The sequence below is a fragment of the Ambystoma mexicanum genome, chromosome 1p, assembly GCF_040938575.1.
Source record: "Ambystoma mexicanum isolate Mex_15411 chromosome 1p, UKY_AmexF1_1, whole genome shotgun sequence".
Taxonomy (NCBI): Eukaryota; Metazoa; Chordata; class Amphibia; order Caudata; family Ambystomatidae; genus Ambystoma; species Ambystoma mexicanum.
Window position 1 is genome coordinate 632,878,753 of NC_090921.1, and position 17,110 is coordinate 632,895,862.

At 46.6% G+C, this 17,110-nt stretch overlaps 1 long non-coding RNA gene across 1 annotated transcript in view; it reads left to right on the plus strand.

The window, feature by feature from the left end:
• Positions 1–3,629: 3,629 nt before the first annotated feature.
• The window catches only part of LOC138577737 (uncharacterized), a 34,286-nt gene continuing 20,805 nt past the window's right edge, over positions 3,630–17,110 (plus strand). The window contains exon 1 of the long non-coding RNA XR_011303978.1: positions 3,630–4,061. This is a non-coding gene — a long non-coding RNA (uncharacterized lncRNA). The remainder of the gene's footprint in view (positions 4,062–17,110) is intronic.

Genomic DNA, 17,110 nt, shown 5'->3' on the forward strand with positions numbered 1-17,110 from the left:
TGATCCAAATCAAACAGCAGCGGGATTTCTAATTGACACCGGGGCCACTGTAAATGTAATTAGCGAGGAGGTGTATAACCGCATACCCAATGCACCCCAGTTACAGCCAGCCTGTGCACTCATATTCCCATACGGGGCCACCGCACCCCTGGCCTGCAAAGGATTCTTCACAGCATCATGTTGATACAAAGACCACTCAAAAGACATACCCATGCACATTCTGGAAGCCGCCACGAACAGCGGCTGTATACTCAACTACAAAGCAGATATTGACATGGGGCTAGTACATATTCTATACAGACGCATGATGCACAAACATCTAGACCCCACTGCGAATATCGAACAAGTCTTCCCAACACTCTTCAAGGGCCTATGGAAATTGAGAAACCGACAAATAGAGCTGCACATTGCCACCACTCTCCCACCAGTAGCACAGCACTACAGAGGAATCCCGATAAACATAGAAAAACAGGTAGAGAATGAACTAATTAAACTATTGGAACCGGACATCATAGAACACGGGGAAGGTCCCACGCCATGGGTCTCTCCCACAGTGCCCGTGCCCAAGAGGGATTTGACTGATATCCGCATATGTATGGACATGAGGAGGCCCAATGAAGCCATCATGAGAGAACACCACCAGGCCCCGCTCATCACTGACATGGTGCACCTGCTGAACAGAGCTACCGTCTTTTCAAAGCTGGACCTCAACAAAGGATATCACCAGCTGGAGCTCAGCAAAAAGTTGAGGTACATAACAACATTTGTCACCCACCTCAGCCTTGACAGGTGCAAAAGACTAAGCTTCGGAATTTTTTCAGCAGCAGAACTTTTTCAAGCGGAGATCCACAACATAACACGTGCCAAACTGTCTTAACTACAGTGATGACATCTTAGTATTTGGACAGACACTGGAACAACATGATGACACACTCATGAGAGTATGCATGGCCCTTGAGGAAGCCCAATTCACACTGAACAGAGAAAAATGTGAATTCCGCAAATGAACCCTCCGATTCTTTGGACACATCTTTTCCGAGACGGGAATGACGCCAGACCCGGAGAAAGTAAGTGCACTCACAAACACAGAGACCCTTAATTCCACCACAGACCTTAGGTCGTTCTTAGGACTAGCGAGCTACTGTACAAGGTACATCAAAGATTTTGCATCCGTCAGCTCCCCTAAGAGCGCTCACCAAGCTTAACGCGGAGTTCAACTGGTCTACCGAGTGACGAGAAGCCTTCCAACTCATCAAAGACCGCATCGCTGATGCCAAAAACATGGCCTACTTTGACCCCAGGAAAACAACTGAACTAGTAGTAGATGCGAGTCCTGTAGGCCTGGGAGCCATTCTAACTCAACTAGATGACAAGGAAGGACATGAGAAGCACATAGTGTCATACGCTAGCCGGAGCCTGTCAAAGACCAAGCAGGCGTACTCACAAGCTGAAAAGGAAGGCATCGCCGTAGTGTGGGCTTGCGAACATTTTCACCTTTTCATCTACGGAAAACAGTTCGCTGTTGTCACGGACCACCAGGCACTAATCTTCATATACGGCAACCCCCAGGCCAAAATGCATACCAGGATAGCGAGGTGGGCACTACGTCTCCAAGACTACCAATTCGACATCATTCACAGACCAGGCAAAGAACAAAACCCGGCAGACTACCTATCCCGACACCCCCGCAACGAACACGAAGCGGAGGTGTCGATAACCGACCAGTACATCCGATATGTCATTCAAAGCAGTACTCCACAAGGACTTGACATCGATCAAATTGCTCGAGAATCAAATGCTGGCCAGGGTCTAAAAGTCATCTTAAAATGCCTAGAGATGGGTAGATGGAAACACGCAAAACACCTGAAAGAGACAGTAGCTGAGGATGTGCATCAAGACATCACGTGCCTACTAGCCATCAAAGACGAGCTGGCAAAATCAGACGAAGGACTGTTACTCAAAGGCACGAAACTGGTGATACCACACGCACTACGCCAAAAGGTCCTCGAGAAGGCCCACGAAGGACACTGGGGCATAGTGTCCACAAAACGAATGATGAGAAGGAAGATGTGGTTTCCACACCTCGATTCACGGCTAGAGGAACTACTCAAGAACTGCACCACCTGTGCAGTAATCAACCCGCACACCAGGCCCAAACCACTACACATGACCACTCTCCCAGAGCAGCATGGGAAGAAATAGCGGTGATTACTTTGGGCCACTGGAGGGTGGGTAATATATACTTGTGGAGGTTGATGAGTATTCGCAATTCCCAGACCTGCAGCTAGTGCCATCCACGGCAGCACATCACGCCATTCCCGCGCTCGACAGAATGTTCGCCCTCTATGGCGTCCCAAAAATTGTGAAGACTGACAACGGACCACCATTCACGGGGCAAGACTTCAGGACATTTGCAGAATATATGGGTTTCCGACATTGCAAAGTAACGCCCCTGTGGCCTCAAGCAAACGGGACTGTCGAAAGATTTATGAGTAACATCAAGCGCACCACCCAGATAGCAAGGCTCACTGGAGAGCAGGTGGAAAAACTGTTATATCAACTAATGCGAGACTATAGGAACATGTTTGGCAAAGCCGTCAGGACCAGACTCCCACACGTCTTGGCCCCAGAGGACAAATACAAAGATGACCCAGAGATGCGAGAGAAAGACTCTCTAATGAAAGACGACATGAAAAGGGCCGCAGACACACGAAGAAGAGCCCAGGAGAATGACCTGACACCAGGCGACGTGGTTATCTTTAAACAACCTCAATGTTGCAAGAACATGGCAGCATTCAGCGAGGAACCCCTCACTGTCGTCAAAAGGCACGGCTCGATGATCACAGCAGAAAACGACCACAAATCCACGACAAGAAACTCATCCCACTTTAGGATGATGCCTGGGATCATAGTGCCAGCTGCAACCTCTTCCCTTGAAACCAGCAGAACGTGGGACGCACCATATGAAGGAGACATAGAGGACACGGACAACGAGATGACCCAATGGGCAGATCGAGAGATAACAATCAGGACAAACCAGCGGCCCCAGAGAGATCGTAAGAAACCTCACCGCCTCATAGAAGAAATGCCATAAATGGACATTGTTGTTTAGTACGGGGGGGGTCGTGTCGTCACACTCTCATATCAGGTAGCAGGGACCACTGGGAGGCGGGAAGGGGAGGAGCCCAAGGGAACGGGGAAGCTCATTCCTGTTACTTGTATGTAATAAAGACGTGTTGTACCCCAGCTCCTGTGGTCCTTTCTTCCTTGCATGAGTGAAGAGCGAGCGACCCATCAAGTGTGAGGAGGTCCATGTGGGACACTACAGGTTTGAACACATTTTACTATCAACATGACTATTCTGACAGAGGAAATGACTACCAGATAAAGTGTGCTTTGATGCACAGAAGGAATGAACATTTGAATTACCCGCACACACATAATTGATTAATTGCTGGTCATTCTAATGTTCCAAAAATAACATCCTATAGTATATTCAGATCACATTCGACGCTTAGCTCCACCCACAGTCCCGCCCACACTTCTGACAATACCTCCCTCCCACGCCCTCTCTTGGGCTGGTGTTAAATTAATCGTATGTTGCATAGCAGTGGAAAAACCAATGAAAACGCGGACGCGGAAGATGAATCTTTTCGAAAAATTCGCAAAACAACTCCTACTGTTGAATCGGCACTAGGAGTTGTTTTGCGAGCACACTGCAGAGGTCATTGAAAAAACCGGATATTGAGTGCCGGTTTCCTGTTTGAAGTCTTTACCATCGAGAACAGGAAAACAGTAAAAAAAAGAAAAAGCGTCGCCATAGTCTGCCCGGAAATGGGATTGCTTGCCGAGTTTGTCGCCGGAGTTGCACACATGCGTGTTCTGTCCTTCCGGGATTTTCTGCCTGCAATGCATCTGTTATTCCCCATTTAATTCCAAGCCCACCCCGTCTTCTGCGCGTTCGGGGATGCGGATAGAGTTTTCACAGCTCTGACTGCATCCGGTTGCATGAAAACGCAGATAGGAAACGAAAACTCCTGATCAACCGGATTTTTTTTCGGGTAAGATGTTCACTGAATGATCTTGACTCTGTATACTCTCACTGAGTAAATAGCATACATACCCCATGTTTCAAAATACGGAATGTCTCTTTTAAAGGTGCGGTAGCCTGAAGCATCCCAAGGAAATCACGATGGCACGAGTCTATGATTTAGTTAATTAATGTGATTTATTGATGTCCTCTAAGCAGGTGCCAAGGTCAACCCTTTGTTTTGATGCCTGGATTGCTTCCCAGTAATTCTCACTAATCCTAAACCTTCTCTTCCTCGTCACAGTACTTTGTTTTGCGGTCCAGGCTTCACTGACAGGAACCATTTTCCCATTAAAATGGGTTCCCCCTCGCCAGGAAGTATAATACCCCCCCCCCCAGTTAACCATTATCTCCTTGTCCCTCTTCCTCATTCTAGTTTTCTTTTGATGCCCACCCTCCATACACACGAATCCTTTTCCCAATTAAAACTGTTGCGACCCTCCCTAGGAGGTATAGTACCCCCCCTTTCCAATTTAACCTTATTTCTTCCCTGTCCTCCGGATAGGGACCTTTATACTTGCTGCTTGTCTTTGAGGGCCACTATGCATGTGCTTCCTGGTGGGCGAGGGGGACCAGATGACGTTGGATTCGGCCCCTTCCGTGCTCCCTTGTCCAAGAACACCGGTAGTCATTCTATATCCGGGCACAGGTAGTTAGGTCCGGAACGACTTTGGGGGCCCTCACAATCTCTTAATTTTCTTTAATTGCTGGAGGTGGGCAGGGCTGGTTCCTGCTCAGTCCCTATGTGTGTCGGCTGTACTGGGCTGTTCTGGCAGGGCAAGCAAACAGGGATTATTCCGGATCGGCTTGTGTGCCACTACTCGTTATTCACCGTTCAGCCAGTGTGTGGGGTCTACATAGTGAGAGGGATGATTACTCCGCAATGAGTGTAACTGATTTCAGGTGGGGGAGGCTGGAGTTATTTCAAGGACCTTATGTGTTCTTAGTTGGTGGCGTAAACTGCTACTGTTCTGTGTCTTGGTTTTTGGTACTTTTTCTTGCAGTCATGTCCCATGCTGGGAGAAGGCATTCTTGCAAGCATGCGCTTGCGGTCCTGGTGTCTGAGGAAGAGTCTGGTTCTTCTGTGCTTCCCATGGTCCTTCAGCAGAAAAAGAGGAGGCATGGAAAGAGGTGTCGTGCCTCTGACAAGAGTGCAGAAGGCAATCCTGCAGACTTTGAAGGAAGCAAAAGGTTATCACCTATTGTCCAAGTGGGTGAGGTGTCGTCTTCATATCCGTCATCTTCTAAGGTTGTCCAGTGGGTCTGAGGAGCCAGAGGAGGGTGGTGTTTCCAGAGGCAAATATTTGGCTAAAGATGCACTGGACAAGGTGCTGGTCCAAATTGCGTGGGGTGCCCCTCTTTGGAGGTTCCTATGTCAGGGGTTTTAGGGAGGCCAAGAGTCCGGCAGTTTGTTGCCCATGTTGGGGTTACCTTTGATTGCCGATATCGAGAACAAGATTTTGTCGGAATAGTAGGACCTGGAACGGGTTTCCATGCCCGACATTATGTCTAATATGTGTCCTTTTGAAGTTGTTGCAATTGTTCCCATTTTGGCCAGCTTGGTGAGTCAATCCTCCTGGCTGCGTAGGAAGCAGCAGTGTTTTGATTACGGTTAATAAGAAGGCAGATGCAGCTCTGTAAAAATCCTATTCTGGGACGCATCCGACTGTGAGAACATGTGTATGTGTCCTTTGCCACCCAGACTGTTATTTTCCTCCAGAGACTAGGCTCTGAAAATATGGAAGGGACCGTTTATGCACCTATTGTGGAGGACAAGCCGGCTTCAGGTTAAATTCTTGTCTGATCTCGCCTTTGATGGGTTGAGGGTGGCGGCTGTGGCTATGGGGACTCTTGCTTCTGGCAGGTGACACCAACATCTCGGAGACTGGCACTCAGGAGGGTCCCGGAAGGTGATGGCCTTAAAACCACCTTTTGAGGGGGCTAAGTGGTTTGGCGACCTTCTGGAGGAGATGGTTCATAAGGTCCCTAAGGCAAACAAGTACGCATATAAGCTTAGAGCTATGGCCAAGCCATCTAATTCCCATGGCCTGGGTTTTACAGGCCAGGCAGGCGTGGGTCTTCCTTCCAGCAACAGCGGCGGGAGAAGGTGGATCAGTGGTCCTTGAAGTTCCATTTTCAGCAAGAAGGGCAGAAGTCCTAACGGTCAACTATGGCCTATTGGGAGATGACAGTAGTATTTCTGCAACATGTGGGGCATTTTATCAGTCGATGTCTGGGACAATCGTTTGGTGAGACTGGGTTTCAAGATCAAGCTCTTGGCCCTTTCCCCGGCACTTACAATCTGTTGACACCTTTGCCCAGGCACAAACCTAAGAGGCTGGTATTGCAGGAAGGGATCCAGGAATTGTTTGCTAACCGTGCCTTTCAGATAGTGCCCAGGTCCTGCATGGGTCTCAGAGGGCTCTAAAAAACTCAGCATGGTGATTTGTATTTATTTATTTATTGGACATTTGTATGGCGCCTATACACAAGTGTTGCCACTTGGAGGATGTTCAACTTACTTGTGTCCAAACCTCCTTTCACGATTGCAGCACTGCAAAGGATTATCCCTGAGGTCAGAGAGGGGCCTTCTTGGTCTCAGTAGAGCCGCAGGATGCATACTTCCACTTGCCGATCCTGAAGTCAAATGAGCAGTTCTTGTGATTTTGCTGTGGAGAGGTATAATTTAATTTCTGGCTCTCTCGTTTGGTCTCCTGTTGGCCGCAATGGTGTTCACCACTGTCTTGGCCCTGGTAGTTTCTTGGCTGCATCTTTAGGTGGTGGAGGTATTTCCTTACCTGGACGACTCGTTGTGATAGCTCCATCCAGGGCACTATTGGAGGAAGAGGTGCAGACTATATGCTTCAGTCCCAACAGTCCTGGGGTGGGTGTTGCTCCTGTTGGACTCAGCGGTTTGTTTTCAAGAATTGTTGCTGGAGTTCTACAGGATGGAGAGGGCATTTTCCATGATGTTGTTCAGGGGCATGTGGAGCCCTTTGAGTTTGTGGTGCTGTGGGCACGGTTGTACCAGAGGCCTCTGGTGGCTCCTTTTCATCGACATTGGTGCCGCAGGAGTTTGAAGTCTCAAGTCATGAAGGACAGTTCATTGGTGGCTGGAATAGGACACCATGAGGAAGGGATTTTCTCTGCTGCAATCTGTCAATCTGTCAATCACTCTTACCACAGACATTAGTGGTGCGTGATGGGGAGCGACTCTGGGGCGTCTCGCTCACCAGGAGTTGTGGATTGAAGTCTGATTCCTCAAACTGGAAGGACCTGACAGCGATTGCCACAGGTATGGTGGCCTTTATTAACCAGGTGCAGGGGCATTTTATATTGGTGCAGCCAGACAATACTTCAGCAGTGGCATATGTGAATCAACAGGAGCACTCAAGTGTCGGAGTCTGGGGGACGTAAACAGAGTTCGCGTATGTTTGGGTAGGCCCACTTGGAATCCCTGAGAATGGTTTATATCAAGGGCGTAGATGATTGCACTGCCGGCTGGCTGAGGAGAGGTTTCTGCATCTGGCTCTGTTTCTGGAGATTGGAGCACGATTTGGGTTTCCTGGACCTACTTGCCTCTAGAGAGTGCTTAACTTGCGTTGTTATGCGCCAGGTTTCCGGGCAATGAAACCTGTGGAGTGGGTGCAATCTGAAGTTGCCAGAGGTGGTGATGTAGGCATTTCCCTCATACCTTTAATTCTGGGGGTGTTGTGCAAGATTCTGGATTGCAGGGTGGAGCTGATCTTGGTTGTGCTCCATTGACCTCAGTAATAGTGGCTAATGAGTCTTAAGTTGCTCCAGTGTGGGTGCTGCCAGTGTACATGTCCCCGTTGGGTGGGCAGCGACATACTCTAGCGAGATGGACATTGAGAGGAGGGGCTGGCAAAGTCTTGGCTTTTGGAAGTGGCTTGCTCCCTGCAGTCCAGCAGAAGGCCAGCAACTGAAGTGCTACAATGGACACTGAAACCGTTTTCTCTGTTGGTGTGTTCCTAATGCAGTTTAGGTGATGTCCAATGTTCCCTCTAATTATCTTTCCCTATGTGCGGAAAGGATTTGCCTTTGTGCGCACATTATTTTTCATGTGTGCAACTGAATAACGAAGTAAGCCACTTTGTGAGCATGCATAGTTAGTGAGATACCATCTCTGAAGAGTTTGGAAGGAAATGCCACCTTCCCAACCAATGTAATTCTTTACAAATCCTTGTAAAAGGACCATCTTACAACTTTTTTTCCAAACATATAGGTAAACAAATCAAATATTTTATGTGATTAGAAGGAGAGCTCATCAACCAGTCCAAGACTTCAACATATGCCATAGTACCTACCAAAAGTACTCCAGCACAGAGAGAAAAATGTGTATGCACAAAAAAGTTGTGTGTGCTCTGGATAAACAATAGGTTTAGTTGTGGCTATTCATTTGTCGACAGTGCTCAGAGACAATGCACAAAGCATTTAATGCCATTGGGAAAAAACTCATGTTTATTCAAAACAAGTATCGCTAATCACTGATGTGGTTGTCAAAAAATTTGGACATGCAATTTTTGCAAATGGAATAATTGCAACTGAAAGGAATTTATCAGAAAATATGGCAATAGGAGTTCATGCCACTTTAATGGAGTAATTCAAAGGCCTGGAGAAAATGCCTCTCATAATTTATGTAAGGATGATAATTGCATCAGAATAACTGCACCACAGAATATGATGATCTGAGTTCCTGGGCCTCTGCTTACTATCCACATTATGTTGTTCTGTGAGTTGTGACATTTGCTCAAAACCAGCCTTACAGCTAGGAGGCATATACTATTTTACTAAAAACAGGGCAATGTACCCAATAAAAATGTGAAACCATGAACATATAGGAATCTGCCCCCTGCTTCTACCCATAAAGTTCCACTGATCTCTTTTCGAATCAGTGACCAGCAGAGAAGTGTAATTGGTAGGAACTCGAATAATATTACTGCCGTATCTCAAGAGGAATTTTAAGGGGAAAGAACATATTACACTCTTACTCCCTGAAAAATCTTTTGATTCCAAGTATGGAGTAGAATTGTATCGGAGGCCTGATTGTAATCCTGACATAGCAAGTGAAATTAAAGGGCACATAGTACAGTCTATAGCTTTGCCCACGCTTGATCACCACAGCCTAGATAAAAATCAACAGGGTTTCATCTGGTGTCCCATTGAAGGAAATCACATATATTTGCCCTTTAAGTCAATAGCAGCAATGCTCACAGTTTCAACATATTGAGTACCTTCTTCTTTAAATAGGGACCCCTCTTCTGAAATTCACTGTTATCAGTTGAAATAGATACATGGGGATGCTAGCAGCAATAAATGCAAACCCATGAATATATTGAAAAGTCATCAGAAGCTGAGCTTAGAAAGAACTAGAAGGTGCTGTTTCCTAAGCTATTACTATAGTTTCCTATCCTTTAGCAAACAAACAATTCCTTCACTATACGGTTCTGTACTGCCAAAACATCTGATTTGTTTTTTGAAAGTTGCTGATTTGTTCTTCACCACAAAGGATTGTTCTCCTGTTCCCTTCCACCCGTCCCTCTCCCGGGCTCCTGTGCTAGGCTCCAATATTAGTTGACAGGGTTCTGTAAAAAGTGAGGGATTGTAGAAGTAAAACTCTAACTGGGATATTTAGATACCCGCAATACTTTGCAAGCAAATCCAATTAAAAGCCTCATGGTGATATTATGTGCAGTTTAAGAAAATGTCATAAATCTGCATGTGCACAATTACTCTGAAGTGCATACAAGATTGTTTGCAACATACCCCACCTTTCAATTGTTGAGTAGGTTTCGACAAGTCCTCAGTGAAACCCGTTTTTAATAGGAGCAAGTTAACATATAATTTGTTAAGGTATATCCCCCATGGAAGTCTGAACATTTTGAAAGGTTGCAAATTGAGTGAAAATCATTCTAGCTATCTGAATATTGTTGCCCTCATTTTATATATGAATAATGTGTGGCAGGGCCCATACCAATTATCCCTTACAGGCCAAGTAAATGATATTGCAATGTTGCTCTTCTCTCATAGGGTAATGTTAGCAATGCTAAAGTATGAGACGCTGAGCATGATATTTGCCTACTCAAAATCCTTAGAGAGCAAGTTAATATTTGAGTTTTAAAATGCGTTAACTTGCAAGGGGGCTCTTCAAAGTGCTTGCGTGACATATGTACAAAGAATAGGAAGCATGGGATGAGGTTAAATATCCTAGTAGCCTGCTTATTTACAGTCAGTACCTGATATTTGAGCTGACACTCGGGATACATTTTGTGGTTAATGCTTATACTAAGGCACCATGAGTAACGTAAATTCTTGTGCATGAACGTCATTCATATTATAACATAAACCAAGACTTGTATCGAAGTCTGATAACCTTTTGCTGTGCTAAGGTAAGCAAAGTCATGGTTGTCTGGCAAAATCGCAACGTGGCTTGGGGTGGAGTTCGATTCATACGGTATACATGTGATAGAGGCAAGAATAGGATCCAGGGTGGGGAGTGAAGATAATTTAGTTAATGTGTGTGTGCTTGCATATATTAGTTATATCTTCTGTTCATGGAGCCACTTTTTCATATTTATTTTTAACCTTGTGTGGGTGTATTCTATTTTGAGAGTTTTTAGGTTTTTAAGGTCAAGCTTGCATTATAGGGCAATGTTGATAGGTTACACCAGAATATCAAGAATAGTTAGTATAATTTAGCTTCATTTTGAGATAAAGCAAATATTAGGTACCTGCTGTGGCTTGTGCCTTATTAAATCTTATTTTAATAGGTGGGAATTGTCTGTGTGCGCTACTAAAATTCTTCTGAGCGGCACCCAGAAGGAAGCTGGGCAAGTGCACATGCGCACAGCTTAGAGGGAACATTGGTGATGTCCAGGCATGGCCCTTATACTGCAATTCCTGTCTGCTGGTTTTGAGAAGGGCCTTGCTTCGTCTGCTTTGAAAGCTCGGTGGGCGGCAGTGAGGGGTTGTTGGGGGGAAATTGGGACATTTCTGAAGAGTACAATCCTGTAGGGTGCATGTGAAGAGCTTTGCCCTATCCAGGCCAGGTGGAATATCCAGGGGCTCCACCTAGGGATCTTCCACTGGTCTTGACGTTTATCCACTGCCAGTTGAAGACATTGTGCTTCATTATAAGTTTGCCTGTATCCTGGTGGATTTACCACCAGGGTACCAGCAAACTGAAATACCAATTGCAGCACTCGGTCCAGCTGTATTACCACCGGATTACGAGTGTTGGATGTAAATCCCCATTCCATGGAGTCCCATTGGACTCCATAGGGGACTAGGCCGGTATTACTGGCACCGGTAATACCAGCGATTTATGCCAGTAAGGTGATAAGCTGGAGGTAAATCGAACACCTCACTGGGTAACTTGTAGTTGGCCGGTGCTGAAACGTGCCGGTATATATGAATACAGGGCATGTTAAATCCACACCGGGCAACTTATGCGGCCCATTAACTTGAAACTGTTCATTCTTTAAACTGTTTTCTTGATAGCTATCAGATCTGCATGCAGGTGGCATGAAATCAGCTCACTGTTATGCAGAGAGCTGTATTTGAGCGGTATCTTCGAGGCATTGGTGCTCCAATGTGATACTGGTTTTCTGCCGAAGGTGGTGTCAGAATTCTGGAGAAGGAAAGCTGGCATTGTCTGGATGTCCGCAGGGGGGTGTTCGCCTATGTTGCGAGGACTGCATGTATTCGTAAGAGGAACAATTTGCTTGTCACTTACGCGGCCTCGGGGGCTGGTAGGAAGGCCTTTATGCTTTTCATTAGTCGCTGGATTAGAAGATTCATTTGCATAGCCTACATGGCAGTGGGGTGCCGCTGCCTCTGCGGGTCTAGAGCCGGTCGACCAAAGGCATGGTGACGTCCTAGGTGGATGCTCAGGGGAGCGGGGAGTGTGGTCTACCTGCCGGTTGTTTATAGGATGGCAAACTGGGCCAACTAAAAAACTTTCATTAGACATTACCAGCTCAGTGTGGCATGCCAGGAGGCCTGTGCAGGGCCTTGGAAGGGGACTGGCTCAGATGAGGGGGCCTCAGGGTCATCCCGGGACGGTGAATGGACCTGTGGCCGTGATAAAGTAAGATATTTGATCTCGCTTTTGTTCCCAGTAGATTGGAGATGCTGTGGCATGGAGATTAAGGTTTCTATCCACCTTGGGAGTGTGGCTACAGGGCCATGTAAAGAGACGTGGTACCGGAGGAGCTCCTGCTGATCCTGCCATAATCCGTATCAAAAGTGCCCAGACTGACGCCTGCGTTGGACGAAAACATATGTGCATGCACATGAACTAGGGAATTGCGACTGCAGGATGCTTGAAGCCCACAGAATGGGATGTGGAAGAAGTTCTGTGCCTTATCGTGATCGCAGCGACCCAGGCCGCTCAGATCCAAAATGGCGGACGAGAAACAAACTAAGGAACCCTACACCTTCGGCAATATGGAGCGGAGAGACGGAGCACGAAGGGAGCAGTGAAACCAGCACCCCGCTGCGTCTCCATGGAGCAGGGCAAGCTGATTATGAATAACCCATAACGTATTTAAGGAAGAATGCTACGTCGGCCGCGGGCTGAAACACGGCTGGCTGCCGGACACCACGACCCAAATATCAACAAACACTGAGGCTGGCTGCAGCTGGACACTGCGCTCACATATGCTCTGTTGCTGAGTGAGTAGAAAGACTGCACGGCTGTCGCAGCCTGGGCTCGTAAACTGAATAAGATACTTTGTAGCAATGGAACCGAAAAGGAAGGGAACGAGCGCTGCGCTCGGTGGACAGAGATCAGGAATTGGTACGCAACACTATAGCAGCAGCTCCTGGAGCCTGCAAGAGGGTACGAGCAAGGGAGGCTGCACACATGAACGTACAAAGCTGTTTGAGGAAAGGGAAACAGAGTGAACAATAGGCACGCAAATAATCGCATGGAGATAAACAGCGGCAGTGAAGTACAGGTTCTGCCAGCAGACCAGGGCAGATTCTACATACTGACCAGTGAAACTGCCTACTACGCTGTGTGCGGTGAGTGCCATTACTGTTACTGTGGGATGCGACATGGTACAGGGGATCAAGAGTGCCCCAGGTGGTCGCTACCGTTAAATACTGGAGGCAGAGGATGCCACAACGCCAAGGCGCCTCACAGGGATAGTTGGAGCGCAGCACCAGATCTTACCTTGGAGAAACGGGACCCAACGTTGGAACGCACAGAAGCACATCAAAAGGAGCTAACCTCTACACTTTCCATTGGAATGGACCCAGATGGAATGCGGCCCGGAATGAGAAGACTAAACAGACGCCACGGCTAATGCCGGAGAAGCAGGGGTAAGGGCTCCATTGCTGCATGCAGCGTGCACCCCTAACAAAGGCTGCCACATCAAGGCCTCTACCTGCATGACAAACATTCCCACAGTAGGGGAGAAACCGAGGCAAGATTCAGGGGAGGCCAAGTTTATACAGCTGCAGATGTATGCATGCCTCCAACACACCGAGAGCACAGCATTGACTGGCAGTGACACTACTGGTGGGGACGGTTCCAAGATGGTGCAGGGTCTGCTGCCTGCAGTGGGCCAACCAACGAGCCCCCGCAGGAGCACAAACACGCCCCCCACCCGCTCAGGGTGGCACTGAACAGGGGAGGCTTGATGCTGCAAGAATTTCGTACAGTGGGATGACTCACAGGTGGCACTGGAATCCTGACCACAAAGGAATCAGCTTTTGATCTGCTGAGGCATCGCGTGCGGCACAAGCGGATGTCGGAACTTTTTTGCCACACGTAGGAGACACAAGGGCGTATCGAGCCAGTCGGCAGGCCGATTCGATCAGTCAAGATATACCCTCTCAAGCCCACAAAAGGAGACCGATAGTCCACAGACCACGCAGACCATGCAAACAGCGACAGCTGCGCAGGTTAATGCAGCGCGTTGGCGTCCAAAATGACCAAACCCAAAGGGAAACGGTCTTTGCTGGACATTTTTACTAAGCCCTGCCAAACCAAAGAGGGAGTAAGTCTGCCAGTGCACTCTATGCCTGAGAAAAGGGAGCCGCCAGGAGGAGATCAACAGATCCTCAAAGCTAGTGCTGCGCTGAAAATTGCCTGGGAATCCAAACTGGCCGACTTGCAAACATCCCTAGAGGCCAAGATGGATGCGGTTAGTATCGATGCGCAGTGGAGCAAGTGCGGTGGTCAAGTGTGGTGGTACTGTCTAGCTGTCCTGCTCCTTGCTGCCTGTTGATACGGAGAACTGTTTTTTGCAGCTGCCATGATTCCGGTGTGACGAGCTGCCTGCGTTGTTTCTGATTGGCTGCTGATACTGGGTACGAATGAACTAACCAATTAAACAGTGTTGCTTTTGAAAAGGACTCTAGCGAACTGCCAATGGACTGGTAACAGCCGGTAATAGCTACCCTTTCTTTTTCATCTTTTGTTGCAGACCTGTGAACCTGCCTCCTATTTATTCCACATAACCGCGCATTGGCGCGTGCGCCGTGGAGCAAGTACGGTGGTCAAGTGTGGTGGTACTGTCTAGCTGTCTAGCGTGCTAGCTTGCAGCGTAAGCAGTTTTTTGAGTTATAACAGTTAGTTAATCCATTGCACTTCTTTTCATTTTTTAGGGGCATTTAAGCTCTCTTTTAGTTGTGAAGTCAAAAATATAATTTATTTAAATTGTATATCCTTGCTAATTTAACGTACCAAAAATTATGACAGCAAAGACATTCACGTTGAAATCTGGTAGACCGGCTAGCCTAGAAACTAATGAGCTGAGGCCATCGACAGAGTTAACTGATACTATGTTAGAATCAGCCACAATTGCGACAGAATTGCTTCCAATTGAAAAGCAGCAGAGATCAACAATCATGAGCGAAGTAGGAGACGGCTGCTTGAACAAGAGAGAATCCCCAACAAATGAGAAAAGTACCGGGTTGGGGAAAACGGCTGAAGTAACTGACCTCACATTGGAATCAGTCGCCATTTCAAGAGAACTACTTCCAATTGAAATGTAGCAAGGCTCAATAACTACGAGCGAAGTAGAAAAAGAGTGCATAAACAAAAGAGAGAAACCTGGTGAGTGCGATGTAGCTGAATCTGCAGAAATGATTCCCCAAATCATGGAACCTAATACGTGCTCAGTTGAAGCGCAAATAAAGCTGAGGAAAGCTTACGAATGTTTAACTTTGACGGGTGACATCGACCATGAGGCCCTTGATTTTATGGACACATCGTCTAGCTCTGAAATCCCGGAAGCTGACATTTTATATATCTGTTCAAACTCAGGGTATCTTATACAGTTACAAGAAGGGCACACGCAGAGCTTACTTGAAAAATCCGAACAAACCGTGGCAATTCTACAAAATCCCGCCTGCAATTGCAATCATGAAAATGATCCTCATCAGTCAAACCTCTCAATGCGATCAGACACCCAAATGGTTGATGAATCACCTTCTTTCATAGCACCCACTCCCCGGCGGACGAGATTTCAAGAAGTAACCCGTGAATCTGATTTCTTCATTCACAAGGCACAATCAAAGCGTTTCTCGTTTCCTGAGGCTCCGGCCCTGAACAATACGCTGAGTGCAATGAACACAGCTCTATTGTCAATAGCATATGAAGTTTTAGACAACAAGATGACCCAGCAAACGAAGTTGCTTGAAAAACTTCTAGAGGCGGGATTAACGTTTGAACACAAAACGAAGGAGCAGAACACTTCCGATACTAGACGGAATATCACAGAAAAATCGAACTATATTATAGAACAACGAATTATACACCAGTGGGAAGTGGTCTTGAATTGGTTAAAGAACCTAAAATACACATTGTAGGATCGGAAGAATTCCCCCCCCCCCCCGCCACAAGTTGCTACGAATGTCTTGAGGCCAGTTGATCAACTGCCTGAAAACCAGCAACTGGTTGGGGAAGCTCAACTCATCTTGATATCAGGAGTCTCATCAGATACACAGGCAAAGAGAAATATATTTGACCTCTTTAGGCCGAACAGTGGCGAACAAACAGGCGCTAACAAACTCATACCTCCTAAAGATGGTAGACCGAATCAAGTCAAATTAACTAATCAAGGTGACTCCAAAAAGCTAAGACTAAAGAGACGTAAATACGTAAAAATCCAATCAAAAACTGTAAAGAAAATTGATGCGCCCGACACAGCAGATGTGACACCTCAGTTAGTACCACCATATGAACCTTTAGACACTTTGGTGGCCTTGTCTAAACAAACTACTGATCTAAGTGATGTATCGTCCTTTCGTGATGTGAATAAAATCATAGTGCCAGCGTTAAGGACGACCATGTTCAAGGATAACACCACATCGACCGCCATTGACCTAACCGGTCCCTCTGATCCTGGACTCCCAGTAGCCCAAATATCCATCGAAGACCTAAGAGAAGAAATTAGGGAATCCATTAAGGCATATCAGGTTCAACAAACTAGAAGTGTCCAAACAAATGATTCTCTTATGAACCCCACTCCCAAAAATGATAACCTGACAGCAACTGTGAAAAATGCTGTATCTACGAAGATACCTAACACGGCTCCTGTTAGGCCAAGCGAACTAATGGAATATGACCGGACCAAAGACCAGGCATTACCGATGACGTCAAATCTAACATAAATTTCACAGCTACAAATCCAGACCATATTTGACAAACCTAAAATTCAAACAACAAAAGGAGAATTGCCTCCACCAAGTATTTCATTTTCTTATTATTATTTTTTTTTTTTTTTACCATTTTACTATGGCATCTTGATAAAATAGCCTGGATCATTGGACCCGTGACTACATTCATCGTAGGCGATTTAAATCTGCATTTGCAGTATGTTTTGGTCTGAAAGTAGACAAGTGATGAAAACACATGGAACGAAATTATGAAAGATAGGGGTCCAGTTATGCTGAACAATGTGTGTAACGATGACACCCCGTCATGTAAAACCTGGCAAAGGGGTACCTCCGGTGCAGTATTGGACTACATCTATATGAGCAAAG